Source organism: Acipenser ruthenus, chromosome 28, assembly GCF_902713425.1.
Source record: "Acipenser ruthenus chromosome 28, fAciRut3.2 maternal haplotype, whole genome shotgun sequence".
Lineage (NCBI taxonomy): Eukaryota > Metazoa > Chordata > Actinopteri > Acipenseriformes > Acipenseridae > Acipenser > Acipenser ruthenus.
Genome location: NC_081216.1, coordinates 16,361,235 through 16,386,576, shown reverse-complemented (window position 1 = coordinate 16,386,576; position 25,342 = coordinate 16,361,235). Strand labels below are relative to the sequence as shown.

General features: G+C 38.6%; 1 pseudogene; it reads left to right on the top strand.

The window, feature by feature from the left end:
* The first annotated feature begins 38 nt into the window (after positions 1-38).
* On the top strand, positions 39-25,342 carry LOC117434509 (DNA-binding protein SMUBP-2-like; annotated as a pseudogene).

The window sequence follows — 25,342 nt, the reverse complement described above, 5'->3', positions numbered from 1 at the left end:
GTCTGTCACACTGACTTACATGTGAAACTGGTGTAGGTCTGGAGGTGAAGTTATCGTTCTCGTATATGCCCTGAGAAAATCTGATGGAAATTGATCTTCCTATTTCTCCAATGTATTGCATCTACAGTATTCAGAGCTGTAATAGTTACATCATTGTATTGGTTTCAGGAGTTTGACAACCATGTCTGTGGAGAGCTTTGTCAGCAAAGCGTTAGAATTACTAGAAGAGGAGAGAGAGGCAGAGATTGAAGAAACCAGGTACAGTCATTTATTCTTCTATCCATCTGTTTCTTTAGAAACACTGTCAATATCATTGTAGGGCCAGAAGAGCCTGCATGGTAATTCAAATGTTCTGGAGGGTTATGGGACCACTCCTCAATAAAGACTCTCTTTTAGCCTCAGGGAGGTTAGGAGAGAGAACAGATTGTGAAACTGATTTGCAACAGGGCGATGCAGTTTTTGTATTTTACATAATTCAGTCATGGTGTTTCCTCATGGGGGGGCTGCTTATTTAGACCAAAGTATGTGCTGCATATTGCAGTTGTCCCCTTTTTACTTACTATAGAAAAACTGACAAATTGAAAAATGTGACATTTCGAAATCTAACATGAAATACTGTTATGCTATTATGGCTTCCGGTAGACTTTTGCAACATCATTTTGTAGTTTCTTTGATTACATGATGTTAAGTAAAATATCTAAATTATGTTCATATAGTTTCAATCCTAAAATGCTAGTTGCTGATCAACCAATCTTCATAGCTTATATCTTAAACCCTTATTTTGGGATTATTCAAGTACAGCTGTTTCAGACCTTTTGATTACTACTCACAAATTAAGCTTTTTTTGGTTTCAGTTTTGATTGAATATTTCTAGTAATCAAGCTGCTAGACCTGAAGCATGCATTGTACAATCTGATCTGTCCTTTTGAGATGAGTGCGAAGGAGAGATCGACAGAAAGAATAATTTGAGTGCACTGCGCCATGTTTTGGTAGTTTAATAAGTGAGTATGTCAATGAGAAAGGCCTTGGTTATTGACCATTTCATTTTGTAACAGAGCGGCACTCACTCTGGTTCGTTGCCCCTTTAAAAGCAGGACCCAGGACACAAGAAATGGAGTTTAAGCGCTTACGCGCTATTTTTAATACACAAAATAAACACAAACAAAATAAACACCTAGCTCTGTTTGGAGTGCTAACTACACAGGTAGGTTCACCCTAACTACCAAACCGGACAGCTAAGCTGTTTACCGGCAGACATAAACACACCACGGTACTTATAAAGGAAACTGCTTGGAAACAGCACACACAGCCTTCTGTTTCCTTCTACTCAGCAGCCCTGAATAGTTTAGCTGTCTCTCTTAAATACCCTGCACCTGGTTCCAATTTACAATCGTAACCAGGTGCGGGTGATAATTAAATAATAAAACAATTAACAAAACGGTGCATACGCACATGTTTTCTGCAGGGTGGATATTAACCCCCTCCCTGCTGTGTTACAATTTGAAATCCATTCTGATCCCTTCTTGTTGTAGATGACATAGTGGGTTTATATGATTCGGAAGGAATTGGTCCTTCCTCCGAGCTTGCCACTGGTGTTGTGACTCGTGTCACGCAGAGCTTCCTGTCGGTTGCCTTTGACGAGTCCAGTGATGGTCTGAGTCTGGACAATGAGTGCCCCTTCAATCTGTTAAAGCTGGCCAATGATGTCACCTACAAGAGACTGAAAAAGTAAGTGCATCACTGAATCGAACTAAAACCAAGGCATATGTGCAATTCTTAAAAACCTTTTATCAGTTCTAAGTGTCTTTTTTTAATATCTGTTTTACTTACTATTTAGGTTTTTGCAGTTTTTCTAAGGGGTTCTGTTGCTCTAGTTTTGAGTAATTAACTTTTTTTTGCCTTTACTTGGCTTTGAACTAGTTTTGAGCCTTCCTCTTTCCATTCAAATCATTTCACAATGTCACCTTGCAACTCTGCTAGCCCCACCTACTAAATATAGGGGAGGGGGCTTGCAGAGAACACATCGTCACAAGACTTGGAAGGCTGTTCAGTCCAGGCACTTAGCTCATAGCCAGGTAAAAGTTGATTTAGAAAATAATGTTAATAACTCAATGCTGGAACAACAGAACACAGAGCCACTCAGAATGCATTCAAACAGCATAGGCTAGTAATAGGAAATACATAAAACATAAGTTAAAAAAAGAGAGAAAGAAATTCTATTACTTACTCAACCGCATCTGCATTATTCTGCTTGGGTGTCCTTCATCATTCTAGACCCAGAAAATAAACACCAGAAGATGCAATAAAGGAACTTCATCCAGTTAATTTATTAATGTTATATACTGTACAGTAGGGTACACAATTATGAACCCCTGCAGCAGTCTGAGGTGGTAATAAATGTAAATCATATTTCAAGGACTTTCCAATAAAACACACTGATTGGCGTAACCTCTGTTGGTCCACCCCTTCCTGAGCTGTATTTAAGCTCTCTTTTAGATCAGGGAAGCACAACAAAAATGTAAACGGGATTGCAACAGGGGGACAAATATAAGAGAAAGGAAACGAAACACAGCACATTAAAATGAAACTGTTTTCTCTATAGCCTGACCACACCAGAGCCCTGTTTTTCACTGCAGCTAAATTCTCTGTCTCCAGTGCTTTGAACTCCTTGAACCACTACAGTGCTGGCCCAGCTTCTAATCTGATTGGGGTCCTGTTCGGCTAATCAGAGCCAAGTCCTTGCCAGGAAACAAGTGAGCAAGTGAACACTTTTATTTTAGCCTTTCAAATATTAAAAACATGTTATCTATCTGTAGCAAGCCTCATGAGTAAATACATTAACTACAATGATCAAACTACTACTTTCTAGTACCCAATCACTTCCTGTGCTACATGCAAGTCAAGCTACATCTGATCTACAGAGCAGGAAGTGAATAGGTACCAAGAAGGACTATTTTAAATGTTGTAAGTAGTGTTACAATGTAACGCGCATTACAAAATGATAATGGTAGGGGGCTCCCGAGTGGCGCATCCAGTAAAAGCACTTGCGTAGAGTGCCGGATGCGCCCTATAGTCTGGACGTCGCGAGTTCGAGTTCAGGCTATTGCTTTGCCGACCGAGGACGGGAGCTTCCAGGAGGCGGCGCTCAATTGGCCGAGCGTCGCCCGGGGGGAGGGAGGGTTAGGTCGGACAGGGGGTCCTCTGCTCACCGCGCACCAGCGACCCCTGTAGTCTGGCCGGGCGCCTGCGGGCTTGCCTGTAAGTTGCCCGAGAGCTGCGTTGTCCTCCGACGCTGTAGCTCTTGGGTGGCTGCATGGTGAGTCCGCAGTGTGAAAAAAAGCGGTCGGCTGACGGCACACGCTTCGGAGGACAGTGTGTTCGTCTTCGCCCTCCCGAGTCAGCGCAGGGGTGGTAACGGTGAGCTGAGCATAATAAAATAATTGGCGATTCCAAATTGGGAGAAAATAATAAAAATAATTGGCAACGACTAAATTTATAAAAAAAAAAAAAAATTATAATGGTTCCTATTTCACACAGCTTTAACTCCTGAAGAATGCCTGTTTTATGATTAAAATACAGTTTAACTGTTCAGGATAGCTGTTGATGTCTTTATCAGTTCTGTGATACTGGCAAACTGTATTGTATGCAAAAAAAACCAAAAAAACATGAGTATAAGCTTTGTGAATAGGCGCTGATGTTACCATTAAAAAGAAGTGGTCAACGTACAATAACATCATTCTAACCGTTTTTTAAAAAATGTTTTAGAAACGCTAGACCTGTATAACAGCTCTCTGGATGAGTCACAGAAAGAAGCAGTTTGTTTTTCTTTGTCTCAGAAGGAACTGGCAATAATCCATGGCCCTCCTGGTACAGGGAAAACTACCACAGTGGTGGAGCTGATACTGCAGGCCGTCAAACTGGGCCTAAAGGTGAGCCTCTAACCTCATGACTGTGACAAACACACACACCCCCACCCCTCACCGCTGTAAATCCAAAACTAGAGCATCGTTATCATGAAAGAAGATAACCACGTGCTAATGTCAAACCAATTTCCATCACAGCTGAATAAACATTCCTCTACATATATGTAGAAGCATATGTATGACATGCAGACTGCCTGACAGCTGTCAAAGAATTTGCATAGCAAGTCTCATCACAGTACGCAAGTACGTCTGTTCCCACTCTATCTCTGTCACCAGGGTTTGATTGGGAGGTTGAAACTAGTTAAATAATTCAGTGAAACTTACCCTTAATATGTTAGCATTACTTGTCTCGTGTCATATTCCAGTTTAAAAGAAAAATATATATTTCAGTCATGAAGATGCATTTTGTACCTTGTTGTGTTTATCGGGCAAAGCATTCATCAGAGTTGTATTTATTATTATAAGACAGTAGAATTGACTGCTCCACTTACTTATGTCCTACAACATACTGACTCAATAGCATCATAAAGGCTTTACTTTTGAAACCTCAGCACAGCTCAGCCTCCAGCCACTGAATGAAACTGACATTGACCAGCACTTTCAAAATAACTTTCTATATAATTTTAAAATAATAATAATATTATGTCTATATTGCGTTGAAAAACACTTTTTAATTTTTTTCTTCAACGGTTTTATTACAAACTTTTTAAAGCTTAAGACACTTGTTGCATAATTGCTATACCTTAGAGGTTGTTTGTGTGTTACCCTGCTTAAAATAAACAACCCTCTACTAGGTCGCTGTGACAGAAATACAATGAGTTCTGGTGATAAATCTTCCTCCCGACCTGTGAGGGCGCTAAAGAACGGGAGGAGAAGTATCTGGAAGGGCTGGCCTGACAGTTCGTTTCCGGGACGGGGAAGTGGGTCAGCCTGGAAGGAAGCGAGACTCTGTTGTAAGACCGTATTGATTTGACAGGTAAACGAGGGGCAGCTGCAAGTAATAAGGCAGCTGCAACCGTTTACCTAGATATCATGCGGGATTACATATAGGGGCCAGGGTAACGCTGTTCTTTTCCTTCGTTTGGGTTAAGCCAAGGACCGAGAAGGACGTTAGTAATAAAACTGTATTACTCTATAGAGAGTTGCGTGTGTGTGTGTTTGTGTTTGTTTATCACTGTACAATAACTGTGTGTTTTTGAAACCACCAGACAGCTAAAGCACATCCGGAGCTGTCGCCTTGGGCCAGCACAAGCCGGATCACCACTGCACGAACTGTCACGGAATAAAAAAGTGTATTCACTCATCCCCAGCACGACTGCACGCACCCGAGACGGGTGAACGTGTTTTTGTTTTCTTTTTCCAGGACTGTAAACCTGTGTTTTCATCCCCACGCTCTACACATCGTTGTGTATTGCCGGGGCTTATTATTTATGGTCACTAGACCAGGAATTAAAATAAAATAAAGCTTTTTTTCCACTGGATTATCGTTGTCTGCCTGTCACTCCTGCACCGCATCACCGCTACACCTGTTCCCCTTACTAACCACTTTGCCACAGTCGCTTATCCACTCGGGAGTCGGTTTCATTTCTTGTCCACTTAACAGGCATCAATCACCTTGCTCTCTGAACACATAACACTCCCTCGTTACTGCAACGCATAGTATTTAAATCTGTAAGCAGTGGTACCCTCAGAATACTATCCCTTGACATTCAGAACAACTGGTTGCTTATTTTCTTTTACTGCTTAGTTAATGGCTTGGTGTTCCCATGGAGATTCCTGCCACTTTTACCTTGCAGGCAAATGTGAAATCTAGCAGACATGTGTAGTGCTTTAGCTGCTGTCCTATACCTCTTCAGTGCCTTCTAGTACAAACAGTAAAGAATGAGGCAGTCAGTGAACTACGGTGCAAGCTGTGTTTCAGAAGAAAAGCTGTAAAATATCAATTTTTAAATAATGAATAATTCTAATTCAAAAAACAAATAAGACCCCTATGAACTCTCTGAACCTGCGGTTCACAGCCACCACATGGAATCTGTTGAAGCAATGGTCCCCCATATCATTGTATTGATTTGTTTAAAAAACCCTTATACATAATAACATTCCCTTCTTATCCATGTTTCAAAGATTCTTTGCTGTGCCCCGTCTAATGTTGCCGTGGATAACCTGGTTGAACGTTTAGCAAGATTTAAAGCAAAGGTCCTTCGTCTTGGCCACCCTGCTCGTCTTTTGGAATCCATTCAGAAATATTCTTTAGACGCGGTGCTGGCACACAGCGACAACACTCAGATCATCGCAGACATCCGGAAAGACATTGATCAGGCTTTTGTAAGTACTGGACCCAGAGGGATGTCGTTCTTACTGTTGTGGTTTACAGAAATAATTCATAAAATTGAGAGGGATGTTGTGTTTAGCAGAGATGTGGGATAACTGTAAAGGCTGGTTCATGCTTAAGTCTTTGACAAATACAAATCTGCCCATCACTCTCCCGTGGGTCGCCAGACAGTCGCACAACTAGAGGGAGGAGAAGTCCTGAGCGACGGTCGTGCATTTGAAGGACGAATCGGCCTTTAATCCATTTGACAGGGGTGGCCAAAGTTAGCCCTTCCAGTCCTGGTCTTTGTTCCAGCCCTTTTCTAAATTGTTTAATTGAACCAATTCAGCTTCAGTCCAGCCTTAAAATAGTTAGTTATTTTACTTGTTGAACCATGCAATGGTCCTCCAGGACCACTTGGTTCAAACACTGGCAGAACACCCTTACACTTATTAGTCCCACTGGTGTTTTTCCCCAGGAGTGATTTACCACAAAATGCAGGGTTACCGTTACTGATGTCAATGACTTATCAGTGTAAATAATAAAGACACCAGGTCAGATTCACCAAGAGTGTGCCCCACTTTGCTTTACTAAATAAAAAATTCAAATTTTCAAATGAGTAGGAAACAACAAAGATCTATCTTTTTGTAACTAAGTAGCTTTAAATGTTATTAATTGATTCTTTACATTTCCTTTACTGTTCTTGGTATCTGCAGTTATCTACAGGTAGGCTTAAAGCAAGCTCAGAACAAGGTAAAGACAGATGTAGTCATCAAAATGACATTTGAAGACTTTAAGCAGTTCCTCATTGTCTAGTTTTTGTAGAGATTGTAGGCATTTTGTTCAAAATTCTGCTTCTCGCAATCTTACTTTTTATATGACTTTCCCCCGTCCCTCGTGCCCCTCACAGTAGCAGAAGCTCTTTATACAGTCCTACTGTCTTAGCCAGTTCAGGGTGAGAAGGTGTCATTGTGCAGTCAAATGAAGTGTCAAGCCTCAGAACCCCTGGTGAAGAAGAGAGGAAGTCAGACAGGCTCTCCTTTGATACTCAAGCTGTAGACGAGCCTCACTCGGAGGTGTCAAAGTTAACAGCTTTTGGTTTAAAGCACATAAAAGACATAGGAAAGAAACTGTAGAAAATATAGAAGAGGCTAAAAACTGGATGATTGAATTGGGGTCTATTTAATTAATCCCAGTAATATTTCTAAATCTGGTTTTGCACAGACCTCATTTTACTGTATTTTAATTGTACAGTATGTAGTATTGTTAATAAGCGGTCCAATAAAATCCACCACTGGTCAGCAAAAAAAATCTGCCATTATCTTACAAAGTAAAGTTCCTTTGTACACTAAATTAAATGCAATTTTTCTACTGCTATCTCCCTACTGTTTAAACTAAAATAAATACCTATTCAATATAAAAGTAAATGGAGGCTGACTGTATTTATGTGTTTTATCATGCCACATTTTACAGATTAACACAGGTGGAAATAACTTAAATATGAACACACTCTACATGAACCATGTAGAGTGTGACAAATGTGCATAAGAACCAAGAGATCTTCAAATAATAATGTTGCTGATGCTACAACTTAAAACCTTTAACAACTAAAATGAGATTGCAATGCAACATTTTTGTATTTGTTTAAGGCCAAAATGAAGAAGTCCCGTGACAAAGGAGACAGGAGCCACCTGCTCAGCGAGATCAAGATCCTGCGGAGAGAGCTGAGGGGGCGTGAGGAGACGGCCATCATGCAGATTCTCAAGAGAGCGGAGGTTGTGCTGGCAACTAATACAGGTGAGTGTCCAGCTGTGCTTATTGAGAGCTTCCCTACTGGAAACCCTCAATCCTCTCTCTCATGCAGTATGTATCAACAGGGCAGGGCAAAAATATAGCCTTTGTTTTACTGTGTGATTCACTAACCCTTTACAGATGACCCACTCAGGTGGAATGAGGTTAAAAGTGCTATAGCTGCTTGTGTAAACATCAGCTTTTACATCGGCTAAAAATGATTACGTTATCAGGAATATCTTAAACCATGACCCATTTTTAGTGGGTCTTTCTTTTAGGTCTTTCTCTTTCACACCATTTTTCCCCCCACTTTTTAAATATAAAGTATCACTGTTCTCTCACACAATTGATGGGGGTGAAATAAAGTACAATTCGGATGCCCAATTTAGTTTATAAATACATACAGTAATATATTTTGATGTCCAGTTTAATTACACAGCACTTCACAACACCCTCCAGTATCTGTTTATGGACGAATCAGTTGTGTACATAAAGACGAACAAAACATCTCTGTAGCAGTGGCACTGATCCTTTATAGCATTAGATTACTGCTGATTTTTCAGTACCATAAATAATAAAATGATCAAAATAAACATGTTTGATTATATCATGATAACTGATTTTTCCTGCCCTAGTGTACATCGGTTGAAGCGCTTGTGTGTGGCTGCTGGTTCGCAACTAGCACCTGCCCTGTGTTACATACAGCATACTGCCCTCTGCTGGAATCAGAAAGCTGTTTACTCCATACCTTCATTAGCATTATTTTTGTCTGAAAGAAAAAAACACACACACACCATTTACAATTCTAAACAAATAAGAAACAACTTTGGACTACTCCAGAAGCCCCTAAATTTAAATGAGTTGTTTATTTCTGATTTGATAACTTTATTGGATGTGTTTTTGCTATCAAAAAAAATTGTGCGAATGAAGTTTTGGAGTAATCAACTTTGAGAATCTAGCCCCCTTTCTTGGCATCTTTCCTATTTTGGAAATTAGATGAGACATCTCAATGAGCTTTATCCTGGTTACTGTGTTATCCAACACACTCCCTGACTTGTGTTTTTGCTGTTCACTGACAACTAAGTTAACAACATCAACCTACCTCTTCAACACAATGGAGTGATGCTTAGATTCTGAACAGAACTATGGATCTTGATGCTTCCATCCCAGAGTTAAAACCAAAAAGCAGACATTTGTTGCATGTTACTGAAATGAATAGAGGGTGTTTGCAATATGTGCAAACACACACCTATCTGGCTTGCATTTGTTACCCAGGTGCCTCTGCTGATGGCCCTCTGAAGCTGCTGCCGAATGATTACTTCGACATCGTTGTGATTGACGAGTGTGCGCAGGCGCTGGAAGGAAGCTGCTGGATTCCACTTCTCAAGGCCCCCAAGTGCATCCTGGCTGGAGATCACAAGCAGCTTCCACCCACCATCAAATCACACACGTGAGCTCCATTTCCATTCTTAGTTCCAGCATGCTATCTAAAATACTGTGCACTTCATTACACATAGAATAGTGGAGGCTGCAGTGCATTACAAGTTTGTTCTGTTAAATCAAGAGAATGACACTCCACTTGCTTATGAAACTTCTCTTTTCTTTAACATGCTTGTATTCTTTTGATCATGGTATCCTGCAGCAGATGCAGTTGTGTTTTGTTATGTGCCTGGTTTGCTACCAAAACTACCAAAAAGCTTATTTGCCTGTTCATTTAAAGGACCCAAGCCACAGTGTTCCAGCGCTATGTAGGCATGGTATTGTTAGCTTGTGAATGCACAGGCAACTACAAAAAAATGCATTGGCATATATTTGTTATTCAGTCAAGTATGTGCACATCATCTTTTAAGTCCCACTTTTAGCATCTATTTATTAGTTGCCTATGCAACTAGCTTATTTTGTGGGTTTTTTTTTTTTCATGTTCATTGTGCGTTTTAAAGGGTAGCAAAACCATGCCTGAGGCTGGGTGTTCAGTGGGGAAAGTGCTGCAGTCTGGATGCTTCTGTTGTATGGTGTCCACAGAAGTTCACCAGGTTTTTTTCTGAAGTGCCATTTCGTCCTTGCCTGTCCCATTTGTCAAAAAGTAGATCACGTCAATTTTAGGAAAAGCATCTATCGACATGCAAAACAAAAATTCCTGCCAAATAGATTAAAAAGCAGCTATTAAAAAAAATCTTTATATTGGCTATTGCTTTTTTATTTATCAGTAAATGGGGATGTTGGCAGTGGCCCCGTATTTCTGGTCTCATCATTTATTGAGAGAATACAAGAGCTCATTGATTGAGTCTGACGTGCTGGACTGAGCTGGAGCATATTTCCTAGCTGCTGGGATACAGTACTGATGTCCTTTACCCTTCCCATTCAGTTCAATGGTCTGAGATGCCAACTCACTGCCATGCAATTGCTGTGCCGCCGTATATAACAAATTGTAATTAAGATGATTTCAAATGTGTGTTTTATTAATTGTCATACTTATTGTTTTATGTATTTTCTTAAGTAGATTTCAGTACATTTATGTAACTGACGAGGCTGAACTCTACATTGGGCTTATATACAGCAGGATCGGTACAGAGTATTTAGATCTGCCACTGTTTAAAATAGACCTCAGAATTGAATAGGATCAGAGGAACTTGATTTGCTGCTAGGTTGTAAAATAAAAACTTACAGTGTAGTCAAGGTGGACTATATAATGTAGATATAACTGCCCTGGTGGCTTGTGTTTGACTCTGCTCTAATGTTAAAAATGCCACAGATTATATAACAATTCCACATACCTTATGAATAAGGGAAACTTCAGGGGGGGGGGGGGGGGGAATGTGCACAGTATTATGATCTGTGCAAGGGTGAACAAATTGCTGTAGCATCTGTGGAATGAGATAGGGAAGCATCTGCATTGTTCACTGAAGCCCTGTGCAACACGAATATGCTTCCTCGGCTCAAGTCGTTTCAGAAGCAATTTCAGCTGGAATACATTGGCATGTCAAGAGGTTATCTAAGCTGAATCAATAAAAGAGAATCCTACAGAACACACGTGTGGTATTAAAAAGGAAATACATTAAATAATAGAAAACTATAGACACTGTACAGTAAATTACCCCTTTAAAAACACCATTCATTTCAAATCCATATGTGAATGTGAGACTGAACCTACAGCGCTGATCTGATTAGAAGAAAGAGATTATGAAATATAGTAACCTGGAAGAAATATTGAAGCTACGTTGCTTTCCATATCAAAATGCCCATTACAGTCTGTCATTGTAAAAGACCAGGGTAAAAAAAAAAATTATTAAAGCCAGAGAAAACTTTGCTTCTCATTCAATTAATTTCTGCTGTCCTGAATATCTCTTTGAAATGCTGTTGGCTTACTTCTGCGATGCAGTAATTCCAAATTCAACTGACTGTGTCAAATTCTCCCCTCCAGAAGTGGAGCGGTTAACTGCAGAGATGTCAATTTCCTCATATTCACACCCCTTCCATACATTTAGATAAAGCAGCTGCAGTGACCATTATAATAGTACATAATAAATAAAACACTAAGCAATGTCTACAGTAACATGTAATAGCAAGCACACATTGGTTTCATGCAGATGATGGCAGAACAATTAGTGTGTTGGACAACAATTCAAAATTGAGAAGAGGCTATAGAAAACCCTTGCTAAAGAATAATGTTTTCAATTGGGATTTTATGGAAACATGTTTTGGAAACGCTAATGTATTTATAGGGATAGCTCTGGATCTAGATCTACTGTACAGGGAATGTAGTGTAAAAGAATAAACACCTACACTTTCCATTCTGATTCTGTAGATGAGGGAAGCCATTTCTGGTGTTTTACACCTGTCATGACTTTACTATGCCACCAGGGGGCACTCCAGGAGCTTTTGAAAGCCACAGAGCAGTCCCAAAACTTATATTTAAAGAATATTTAAAGTGTTTTTATTAATGAAATAGAGTGTGCTTATCATGCAGCTGTTATGGGCTGTTGTTCTCTTAATAGTCAAGAACAGTTTCATGAACTGAAACCTTTTTTTTTCCTTAAATAACTCAAGGTTGGAAAAATTTAAAGCATAACTATGTGTTCAGCGTTGTTTTTTTTTTAAAGGAGGTTGCCTGTGGATTTTTAGTGCTCCTGATCTGTTTAGTGGGTTGCAGCGACATGATTTGAGTTGTGCATTTTCAAATTGGGTTTAAGTCGTTGGTGCCACACTTCATCATGTCCATTCCAGCTATGTAAAATTGAAAGTGCTGCTTCTGCACATTGAAGAAAGCTTCTCTGCATTATTCAGCATCATTTCCATTTAGCCTTCTCTAGATGAATCCATTAAGAACACAGTGAGTTAGTAAAGATCGGTGTGTGAAAGTGCCTCGCTCAGGTGTCATTGAAAACTGAGACATCAAAATGGGGGGTTTTGTAATGAATCTCCTCCTAGCGGCTCATGAGTTAATAATACTGACATCCACATAAGACGTGCACTTCCCTCTCTTCTACAGAGCTTGCCCCTTAGCTGAAAGGTAAGACGTCCGTCTTTTGTGGTTTGCATCCAGCCCCCCTTATTCAATTCAGGGGACTGAGATGCCAATTAATTACAACGTGATAAGAAATGTTTACATTGCTGCTGTTTTATTTATTTTATTTGAATAGTGCTGTTATCCTAAAGAGATTATTGTGTCACTAGGGGTGTTATAATCTGTTTAATTTCCTAAATGTTAAAACTTTAGAATTAAACACATTTAAATATTTCAACTTTAACATATTGGAACATATTTTCTAAATGACTGCATGTATACAGCATTTAATTGTGTATGGTAAAGACTGAAGCAATATTGAATATCAAATGCATTTGCCTACACTGTACACACTAAATGCTGAAAGCAGCACTGTACAGTATTTGGCCAGTGTATTTTTGACAATGGTTAAATGTTTAAGCAAAACACAATTAAACGTTTAAAATCTAAATTAACAAAACCTGTGTTGTTACCTTATAAGCCTGTGTTGAAAATATCAGCTTTATCAATGTTTTATGTGATCAGTGAAAGCTATTTTGTTGTACCTTTAACCAAATACTGTTGCAGGTATACATTTTTTTTCCCACAGCTATCACTTGCACTAACAGTAATAAAAAGGGTTATGTAAAAGCTGCATTCTTCTTCTCTCCATCCCTCCAGTCATATGTCAGTGTCATACTGCAACAAGCTCAATTTCATTTCACCCAGCTTGTCTTTGAGAAAATAATGATGTGTGGATTTTGGAATAGACTTTTGGTGATTTCTGATTTGCAGATACTTTAGAAAGACGGTTGAAGATTTTTAATATTGCTTCTAGGTAAAGTGAATCATGTCAAGATCTAGACATGATTCATGTTTGCGCTTTTCTTCCAGAGGGTCATGACGATGCTTGTCTGTGAAGATAAGAAAGCTAGCAGGAAGTTAAAGCATCACAAGCTGGAGATCATAATTATATTGAAAGGTTTCCAGCCAGTTCCAACACAGCAAGTGATAAAGTTTGAGGTGGGACAAAAAGTCCATCAAATTACAATAGTATATACAAGCTGCATCTCCCTGTTGCATTTCAGATCTGCTGGAGAGGCTACTATGCATTCATTTTTTAATGAGAGTAACATCTTAAAACAACTTCAATCTTCAGTATGTTTAGAATTACGAGATGCGATCAATATTAAAAGGCAGTGTTACTCAAAGATGGTGCTCGCATTAAAAAAATGGTGCAATGTAGTAATAATTACCTTAAAAGTTGGCCTACAGTACATAGGACTCAATGCACATGGTAAAAGAATGTGGCAAATCTACCTCATGGTAGTTTCATCAAAACTTAAACAACTTAAATAGTAAACTTTTCATTTTTGGCCATCATATGTAGACACAATTCCCATCATCTATCTAGACCCTTGTCCTTGTATTACTCTGTGGGCCAGTCTGGAAAACATATTTCCACTATATAGTAGCTCCCTTGAAGGAAATGAAGCTGGTAATCATGATTTATAAAGTGTAACGTTATGGAAAGGAGACAGACAGTAATGACTTTACATAGTTTGTAGTGGAATACTAGTTTTTTTATACAGCTCGTAACCTCAGAACTTTCGTGCACTGTTGATGAAATGATCAATCTCCAGGTCCATTACTGGGTGGTAATGGATCTGAAAGTATGTAGTGACGTGAATTATCTTGTGAACTACATCAATCAAGGTCCATAATCACAGACAGGATCAATGCTGATATGGAAACTACCACCTTGGTACAATAGAGAAGCTTGGAAAGGTGTTTACAGGTACTAACCAACAGCTGTTTTAGTCACCTTTAATCCATATTGATATTGGAATAAAGCCCTCTGCCTGCTGCTGATTCATGGCATGATTTATTTCAGACATGTTTATTCCTGTAATATTGTGTCAAATATCATATCCAAATATCATGTCCTCTCAGTTACCATATGATCATTGGACTGTGACTCTGTTTTTTGTTTTTTTCCAATAGCATGCATTCAGCTGAACTGAGTGATGGTAGTGAATGCTGAGTACCCTGGCATTGATGTTCTCAATAGTATACTGTGGTGAAGAGCAGTCCAGAGACAATAGCCTTTTGACTTTATGGAATGGGTACATTAAAGTCCAATGGAAGTCAGCACTCCACAGTAGCACTGAACTTAAGTGGAAGCTAATTGGAGACAATTTACTCAGAACCACTGAGAATGGTTTATAAAATCATAGAAAGGCAAAAGGGATGTATATGAAAACATAGCAATATAATTTTTCACTTAAGAGAATCAAAGCTAATTATTATTTTATGGTCATGTACGAAATAAGAGCTAACAAGTACACTGGGGAGAGAATTGTGCTGTTATTGGCAACGAAAATGCTTAATTTTCTAAAAGCTCATCTAATTGCTCTCAATGGATCTTTTTCCAACGCGACACATTTACTCTTGATGTTTCTATTTTAAATATGCCATTCAGTGCCTATAGGTCATCTGGTAGTATTTGAGCAAAATCCATTTTGCTTTGCTGTCAGACATCGATGCGCCGATATTGAATGATAAAACAAAAGTGCTTCACCAGCATTATGCTTTTGCCTTTCAGCTTTATCAATACTTACTCGCTTATTGAACGATTTCTGTTTTTACCAAGGTGCTCACATCAAGCACTCTGGGCTTAAAATCTTAATTATAACTATAATTCACCCTTTTTAATTTTTTAGCATTAACCTTTTACTACGGCATAACATCTCCATTCTGCTGATCCCTGGCAAATGTAGCAAACTCACTGGCGTCTCATCTGTCTTGTGAGCCCTGTAAGGGATGATATCTCTGTCATTCATCTGATGAATGGCAGGCCAGCCCTCTTCACTTCCAGTATTGTTTTCAATGCAGAGCCACTGTGAAGGGCCTCTCTCTGAGCTTAATGGAACGTCTGATACAGAAGTACGGAGACCAGGTTGTGAAGATGCTGACAGTGCAGTACCGCATGAACCACGCAATCATGCAGTGGGCCTCTGAACAGATGTATGCTGGGAAACTGGTGGCCCACTCCTCAGTGGAAGGACACTTGTTGAAGTGAGTCGTGCAAATTGACTACCTTGAAGAGAAACATGGTACGGGTCAGGAATCTCACGGCTGTCTTAACTAGTGTATTCTTCTTGTTCAAAATCACTTTGTATATCATTTTCTGTTTCAGTCATCACATCATGGAGCCTTATTAAAAATTAAAAGCACCCCTGTGAAATACAGTGTGTACCTATTCACCTATCCCACTGCAACACCCTGTCCCTTGTGGATGTAGACACATTTCTTCTTTGTGGTATTTCTTACTAATTCATTTCATGGAGTGTTGCATGGGAGCGCTTTGCGATGGCTCTGCCATGAAAGGTTCTATATACAATTAATTTCATTGCTTGATTGGTTAAATGTTAATGGTTTCAATCTGGTACTTGGAGGTTATTTTGAGTAGTCGTGATCAAATCATTAAGCATCCTAATATGGCGCTTATATGTTTTTGTTGTCACAATAAAAGAGGGGAACAGTAATAATGCTATCACCCTTCATGTAAATGTGCTTTATTTTGCTCTTATCAAGCCCCTATTTTACTGCATTTAATCCTGTACTTCAGAATACTGTAATCTGCCAAGTTTTTAACCTGTAGTACTTTGTATTTAATCACATCCTGATGTAACTATCACTATTTAATCATATCCTGATGTAACTATCACTATTACCTGCTGTATTATTGAATTGTGGTTTGTCAAACTTGTACTTTACTTGAACAAAAGTTATTGTATTTCTTGCTCTTATTGTATTACTTGTATTGTAACGCTTGAAATGTTTTTGCTTACGATTGTAAGTCGCCCTGGATAAGGGCGTCTGCTAAGAAATAAATAATAATAAATAATAATAAAGTCCATTAAAGATACAGTTCATAAGAGCATTCCTTTAAGGTGTGTGGTGAGTGTACTGTAGTCTGTATGGTATGTCTTGCTGTGGTGAATGTACTGTAGTCTGTATGGTATCTCTTGCTGTGGTGAATGTACTGTAGTCTGTATGGTATCTCTTGCTGTGGTGAATGTACGTAGTCTGTATGGTATCTCTTGCTGTGAGTATTAAACGACTGTCATGGTGTTTAACAGGGACTTGCCTGGGGTCATTCCCAATGAAGAGACCTGCATTCCTCTGCTGTTGATAGACACGGCGAGCTGCGGACTCTTTGAACTGGAAGTGGAGGACGAGCAGTCCAAAGGGAATCCAGGTACGCTGTGTTGAAAATGCATTGAAGTTGTATATCCGTTCAAGGGACATGCATTATGAAAATAAAAGTAATTTAAGAAGAAAAGAAAATATGAAACAGTTAAAATTATAGCTTTTTTGTTGCCCATCTTAATTAAGTCTTAACCTTAACATTACAGGACTGTGGCAGATAGGGCCCATAGCTACTGTTCTTATTTAAAACACAGAATATTCCATAGTACTGGTTTGCCTGTGATACAAAGGAATTGATTTGATCAACCTATACCCAACAGCCACAACTGTATTTTTGCCAGAGCATTTTAAAGCACTTGGGAGTCCTGGAGGGGTAGCGGTTGACCAAATCCTTTCCTAAGTGTAGTGTAGATACCCTGTTAACGGGGTTCAGGGCAACTATGGGCTTCCAGGGTGGAACCGATTCGGTGTGACAAATTTAAAAGGTGTCTTTCCGGTTTATCTTTTAGAAACTGTAAGAGAAGAAGCTGTCTGTTAGGGGTAGCGCCAAATAGTCAGCTTGTCGAATAGGAAAGTGACAGTCGGCCTCAGAAACTGGTAGCCAACTAATCGCACGACATGTGATTGTGAAGGAATTGTGACGCATCCGGTTTCAGATAGACGATAGTGCAGTTGCGGTTGCAATCCATTCAAATATAAAATTACATTAATAAATAGTTTTAAAAATGTCCAAGCATTTTTAAATGTAGTACACAGTGTGATCAAACAGTATGTTCACAAATAGAGCACCTGCCATTATCAAATACATAATTGATTTTTAATATGATATTGTTTTTTGGTTCACATTAAACAGATAGGATTTGTACCTAAAGGCAGTTGACATTTTAATAAAAATTCAGAAACAGGTTTATTATTTCCATGAAACAGTAATAGCTCTGAAATATAAAACAAAAAACATTTTTATTTTGAAAGAAATCTGTCAGATTACTTTGATAATTGGTATTTTGTTTTTTCATACTCTACAGGGGAAGTTGAAATTGTAGCAGCACACGTACAGGCATTAACTGAGGCTGGTATAAAAGCGAAGGATATTTCTGTCATCGCTCCTTATAATCTGCAGGTGAGAGGTGTGTGGCAATAGAAGTCTTTACTGTACTCGTTACGCTTCGAAATATTCATCATTGAATAATAGTATTTAATAGAAACTGTGCAGACTGTACAGTACAATAGTATTGTAAATGCTGGTCTACACGAAGGGTCATCTCGGTAGAAGAGAGGCTTAAATGGGATCATATTTTTACATACTAATGGAATTACAGTCTATATCAAATCAGGGCTATTGAGCAATACAGTGTTTCTTACCAAGCACGTTTGTATAATTATAGTTAATTTAATAGTTAACAGGGCAGCAGTGTGGAGTAGTGGTTAGGGCTCTGGACTCTTGACCAGAGGGTTGTGGGTTCCATCCCAGGTGGGGGACACTGCTGCTGTACCCTTGAGCATGGTACTTTACCTAGATTGCTCCAGTAATATGTATATGTAAAAATAATGATAAGGGTGTCTGCTAAGAAATAAATAATAATAATAATAATAATAATAATAATAATAATAATAATAATAATAATAATAATAATAATAATAATAATAATAATATAAAACAAAAACATGTCTAGATTACATTTAAAAAAATCATATACCGAAACTTATCACTATTTTATTTGTTTTTGGTTTCTTTTTAATCGCTTGATCATTCATCCTTGACCATGACACACTTGAGTGACTATGACTGAAGCATATGCATATACATGTAATCACCTAATTAGTGAGACAGTTGATTGGACACTGGATATGGAGTGATTTCAGCTGTTGAATTGCAAACTTGAATAAAAGCATTAAAGAAAATCACAGAAAAAAAAAACAATATGCAGTGCCTTCGTGCAATCGGCATGTTGGAGGCTGGACTAGGGTAGCGTACTGTGGCTTGCCGTCTTGGGTGCTCACAGCCAGCAATTTCAAACCTGGCTAGACGGTATAACCAGACACACTCTTTCAATGATGGGCCACGAACTGGGAGACCAAGAGTCACAACACCTGCCCAAGATCGACAGATCGTTTTGCAACATCTTCGTGATGTCAACAGAGTTGTCATTTTTCGATCACATCTAGAATTGTATCCAATTATAAGTGATACATTTCTTTTGATGCTCAGTGTAGTTAAAAAGTACTGTATCTAAACATGCCTTCTTTTTCTTATGGTAAGTACATATCATCTGGTTTATGGTACATTTTCTGTAAGCATTGCGCTGATGAAGGACAGGTTCTTTCTAAAGCTAGACATAGCTAAATGTGTTAATGAGGTGTCCTAAAGGGGATTAGTGCTTAACCTGTTGTCTCCTAACACTGTTGGTTATCTATGAGTCTGATTGTTTGAAAAGCAAGTTAAAAGGTGTGTCTTTTTTGAACACTGAATCCACACATTATTCCTGAAGAGCAGTAATTTATTCACATTGGAAAACTACTTAAGAACCACCAGATCAGATTCTTAATTTCATATACATCTATATCTGTATATAGGGGATCAAACAAAAATAATGGTGCAGTTCTCATAGGCGGACTGTCAGAATTGTTTTGGGTCGCATTGAGATCAACATAATATAACAAGATAGAATAAAGGCTTTAAACATGTACCTACACTAGCAGTAAGGATCAGCAAACCTCAAACACAAAAGGTAGGATGAATAACACCAAGTACTGGAACTTCCAATAAACCACCCCAATTTGAATATCAACTCCTGACCTTTTCGGTTTCTGGGAGTGTGCGATCCAAAGCATTTAGATGAATTCCACCTTATCACCTGTAGGTAAACAGGCAATATTAGTGGAATTGATATACATGCTATGGAACGTATACTGCCAGAAAGCATAAAGAACATCAGTTGATATTCAAATTGGGCCTTGGAATGCACTCTTTTCAGTAACAAACACATACTGTAGCATGCATTTGTGCTGCACTATGTGGAATTTTAGCTGCTGAAAGACTTTCATGGCCAAAACATCTTAAACATTTTTTATGTGAATCCTTATTTTTTCCAAGCAGTAAATTCAGTGCTTAAGGACTAAAGCTTATGTTCCCACCAGTAATTTTTGCATTACAGTGCTGTGTTAGTATTTAATACCCTGGCGTGGTGTTTTCAACACTTGCAGCTTTACTTTGTCAGCACAGTTGGGAGTGTACAATAATAGAGAAATATTTTCTATCTTTGGCCTTGCTTTTCTTCTCTTGTTTACCTGCAGGTCGACATGCTGAGACAACAACTTTCCCACAAGCATCCTGAGCTGGAGATCAAGTCTGTTGACGGTTTTCAGGGGAGAGAAAAAGAAGCTGTGGTGCTGTCCCTAGTCAGATCAAACAGAAAGGGTATGGCACTGAATAAAGGCTACTGCTGTTTTATTATTGTGTGTCTGCTCTTTCATAATCAGTCAATACCTCACTGAAAAACAAAAGCATGTTTCACAGCCGAAGATGTGTTGTAGATTCAGTCACTGCAGTGATTTAAAAACATTTTATTAGTGAATAGAACAGTTGACGTGAGCATGTATCGCATAGAGATGGGAATAAGACGCCTCTTGCATTCCAGGTTTTAATGTGTGCCTGATTAGCCCAAGTGTAAAGGTAATAAGCTCAGATGTGTCTTATTAAACTCGTAAAACCAGGAATGGATCAAACTGCTCTGCAATGGGAGCCTTATTTCCATCCCCGTCGCAGCATATTGACTTACTTGGATTTGGTGCTTGACCTTCGCTTTAGGGACACTCGGTACTGAAAGACTGGCACAATTGAGACTCTACTCATTGTCATATTAGTATAGACAGTAACATGAAGAGGTTGCTTCTTAGGCACTGAAAGGGTTAAGATCACTGTCCAAATCTATTATGTTTGAATTAAAATGGCTTGTTCATAGCAGTCACTGACTTCACAATATAATAAATCTGATGTTTCGTTATGTAATTCCTAAAGAGTTCCATCAAGAAATGAAATGCGTATCACAGCCCCATATTGGCATGGCAAGCCTTTCTATTTTTTGTTTTGATTCATAACTTGAATCTATGAATGGCTCTATTGTAAGTATTAGCTTTGGGGGAAAAAAAAAACATTATTTACTCTAACCTTTAATTTTTTATAGAAGGAACAGCAGTTCTTCAAGGAATCTGTAATCAATACTATGTCTAAAGCTTTAACTCTTCCACCTCTTGCTTTAAAGTCAGATTGATATGGATTTAGCTTATAGAAGTCGTAGTGCTCTTGTATGTTTTAATAATATTATTAAATGTTGGTAATCTTTCAGAGAATATGTTAAACTATTCATAAATACAAAACTAGAATGTTAGGTGAACTTTACAATAATTTACCTAAGCCTTTTCATATTTAATGTACATGTTTTTAAAAATAGAATACATTTACTTTTTTTTTGTTATGAGGAAAAAGGTGTGCTTGTTCCTACACTAAAAACACTGGGGGATTGCATGTACCAAGGCTTTGAAAATATTTTTGGGGTTCCCATTCGCTCACCTACTAAAAGCCTTGTGGAGTGCAGGGTGAGTCATGCAAACATGGTTAAACTGTTTGCGCCAAAGTTTCAAAACTTTGTTTGGGGCAACAATGAAAAGAGCCGATTGGTGTGACACAGATCTACGGTCCATCTGATAAGTGGGTTGTGGGTGTGAGTTGAAATTGGGCTTTTCAAATTGGGAAGAAAAGAAATGTATGACAGGGGAAAGTGTGTGAAATTACTTTGTTGGCTACAATTACTTTAATGTTGATCATTTTGCCTTTGCAGGTGAAGTTGGGTTTCTGGCTGAAGACTGAAGAATCAACGTTGCAGTGACACGAGCGAGACGGCACCTGGCTGTAGTGTGTGACTCCTGCACTGTACGACACCATGACTTTCTGAAATCACTGGTGGATTACATGACGGAGAAAGGGGAGGTGCGGACTGCATTTGAATACCTAGATGACATTATCCCTCAGAACTACACCCGTGAGCCCTCCCAGGATGAAATGAAGGAACAAAGCAAGGCCAAAGACCCCTCCGGAAAACCGAGGGAAAAGAAGCAGCAAGGAAGCCAAAGAGAAACAGACCGCAACAAGAGCAGTAGTACCAACAAGAACAGCTCTGATACTGCAAAGCCACTTAACTCACGAAGAGATGAAGCCGTGGAGGGCATGGCAATTAAAGACAATTACGGAGAGTTAAAAGCCAGGATTTTAGACTATCTTGAAGACCCTAATAAGAAAAGACTGGATTTCCCACCATCGTTGAACTCGCACGATCGGATGTTGGTGCACCAGATTTCAGAAGAACTGGGACTTACACACGAGAGCACAGGGGAGGGCAAGGAGAGATACATCACTGTTTCCAGGCCGCACAATTTTCAGAGGAATTCTAAGGCAAGCACAGAAATGAAAGTCCAAGAATCGGTCGAGAAAACCAAACAAGAAGATACAGAAGAAAGGGAAGAGAAGGAAGTGCCAAAGGCTACTGAGTGTACAGCTAAAGTGGACTTGAAGACATTGCACTTGGAACGAATGCAGAGAGAGCAAGCGAAAAGAGAAGGCTATGCTGAGTCACGGACACCAAGCAACCACGCTGACAAAGTCCTCAGAGAAATCAAAAAGTGCCAGCAAGGGTAGGTGCAGTTTTACTAATAATGTGTATTTTAGTATACACACTTTTTAATACACAATGGAATGGAATAGTAAAACACAAGTTTGTCATTTTTAAACAGTAGGAGTGCTTTACAATCAATTTCACCATTACATGGTTAATTACTTTGGTTTTATGCTTGTAATGCAATAAATACTGGTATAGATTTTTCAAGTTCAACGCAGCAGTATACAGTAGTTAAAAAATTGTTAAATGTTGCGTCCTGATTCCTAATCCCTTCCTGTGCTGTAGGTCACGTGATTTGATTACAGCTAGAGCATACTGTAGGAGTTCAATTGGCCTGTAGCACAAGAAGTGATGAGGTACTAGGAAGAAGAAGAAATCTTTATCCTACTGTACAGCGTTGTATTTTAAATACCTGCATATCCTGGATAAAAACACAAAAAAAACAATACGATCTTCAACAGAGCAAATGTATTTTAAAGCCCTGGTTAGCACTTTTCATGTCCCTATCACCATTGATTTGATGGCCACACTGTGTATTTCATACATGCTTGATTGTCAGATTCTAATTGCAGTTTTGTGTTTGTGTAGGAAAGGAATCCACTAAAGGGGCTGACATTGCTGCTGCTGCCACTGCTGACACATATTTTGACGACCTCATTGCTGCTGTTGTAAAAGCTGATAGCATCTGTGGATTTTCCAAGTGCAAAGCCATATTCTGGGAAAATAATTGGCTAGACTACATTTATGTAAAAAAAAATTAAAAAATTAAAAACATTTAAGGCCATTAAAATCAGATGAGATTTATAGCAATTGGTAAATGAAATGTATACTGTTCTGTACTGTGAAATCACATTTCTCTTTTTGAGACCATTGACCAGTGACCTTCGCGTTTTTTAAAATGATGAGTCAATGAACTGCAACACCAAATGAAGTTTAGTGCCTTTAAACATTTGGGAAGCAGAAAGAAGATTAAAGTAATTGGTTTCAACTTCATTAAAATAAATCCAATGGTATCTCTAACGTAAAAACAGAATTGTAATAGTGTTATTGCAAGTAATTAGTAGCAGTTTGCACAAAGCTCATTTTGTTTTTGAGGGATGCATTTCACCCTAGATTCTATAGGATCCTCATTAAATCGTGTAAAGCCAGTTACTACAACTATGGCCAAAAGTTTTGCATCACCTTCAATTTTAGGATTGAGACATTAATTAAAAAAATAACTATATGAACACAATTTAGTTTGTTTATTTAACATCATGTAATCCAAATAAACTACAAAATGATATCGCAAAAGTCTACCAGAACCATAGTACAGTATTTTAAATTGTCAAATGTTTTTATTATTGTTAGTTTTTCATTAAAACTACAAACGGTATGTAGTTCAATATGTTAGCGTAACATTATTCAGCAGGTTTCATTTGACTTTGAAGCAAAATGAGTTAATTCTATAGGGTGATGCAAAACATTTGGCCATAGCTGTATATTCATTTGTGTTTACAGAGTGATTTGCTTTCATTTTCATCATGTCACTTAAAATTGCATTTTGAGCTTTGTTGGAAGTGAATATTTAGGCATGATCACATAAGAGGAAATTGATTTGCATTGATGTATTTCACATTCAATTAATGTGAGCTCCGAATGTGCCTCTGGGTATTGCAGATTGTGTGTAATTTAAATGACTGTGAAAGTCGAAACCTTGTCAGTAATACTGGCTAGCAGCATTATGAGTGAGGGTATTATATTATAAATAGTTTAAACTTCATGTATAACACTATGTAATACAATTTTTGTTCCTGGGTAGTAAGTGTTATTTCCTAATTGCTTATGCCTCAAAAGTATAGAAAATGGCTATTATTCCCCACAAACTTTGCTTTTGTGACCAGGACAGTGATATTTTGAAATTTACCTATTTCCAATGAGAAAACGGGCGAATTTGTGTCTTTTCGTTCACATAAAGTCAGAAAAAAACAACATATGAATCCAAATTAACATGTATTTATACTAAAGTAATACAAAAATGACTACAAAAGATTTAGAAGTGAGTAGTCTTTTTGGTTGGGCTAGTATGGGTTTCTCTCCTCAGCTCCACCTCTGAAATTGTCATCTGGATCTACAACGTCTTCCTCGCTCTCTGACTTGCTGCTCTCTTCTAAAGACGGCTGCTCTCTCTCCGGAGGAGTGGGTACGGGGAGCTCATGGCAGTGTGGCACCGGGGCGATGGATGAAGGAAGGTCCGGATACGTGATAGCAGGTGCATTCTTGCCAGTCCGACGTTTGGAAGGGTCCACCATGCAGAAGTAGCTGTTGCTTGAATGGTCAGTGGGTTCCCGCCAAATTCTTGGGATAGCGAACTTCATGGCTCTCTTTTCCCCTCTGTACCATCCTACAAAAATACATTTATTTCACCCATGACTAATGTGTAAGAGATTCTCGCAACATTTTTCATATATGATATATTTTTTCAATAACATTGAAAATTGTAAAACATTTTTAAATTAAAAACTTTTACAATTTGAAAATTTTAACAAATTTTATAACATAAAATTCCGAGCAACAATTGTCCATCTTACCTTCCAGAGTTTTTTTGCAGTGCTCGCAGGTGAAATGAGGTGCCCAGGGTTTGTCTTGATCCCCGACAGGCATGCCGAAATATGCCTTGTAGGCCTCACACATCTTAGCAGATGCTTCCACGGAGTACTTTTTCGCTCTTGTCTTGATAAATTGGCCGCAGACATAGCAAAATGCGTCTGCCGGATGCTTGCGGCCTCTTGATGTCATCTCAGAAAAATGCAGATATGTATCCACTTAGGCAGCTGGAACTAAACTGAACTGGTGGGCTTAAGGCCCCTGTATTTATACTACTATTTATATTACTGGAAAGTTCTAGAAGTTACTCTAAGTTTACTCAGCACTGAATCTATCTGGAATGTTCCGGAAAATAGGTAAA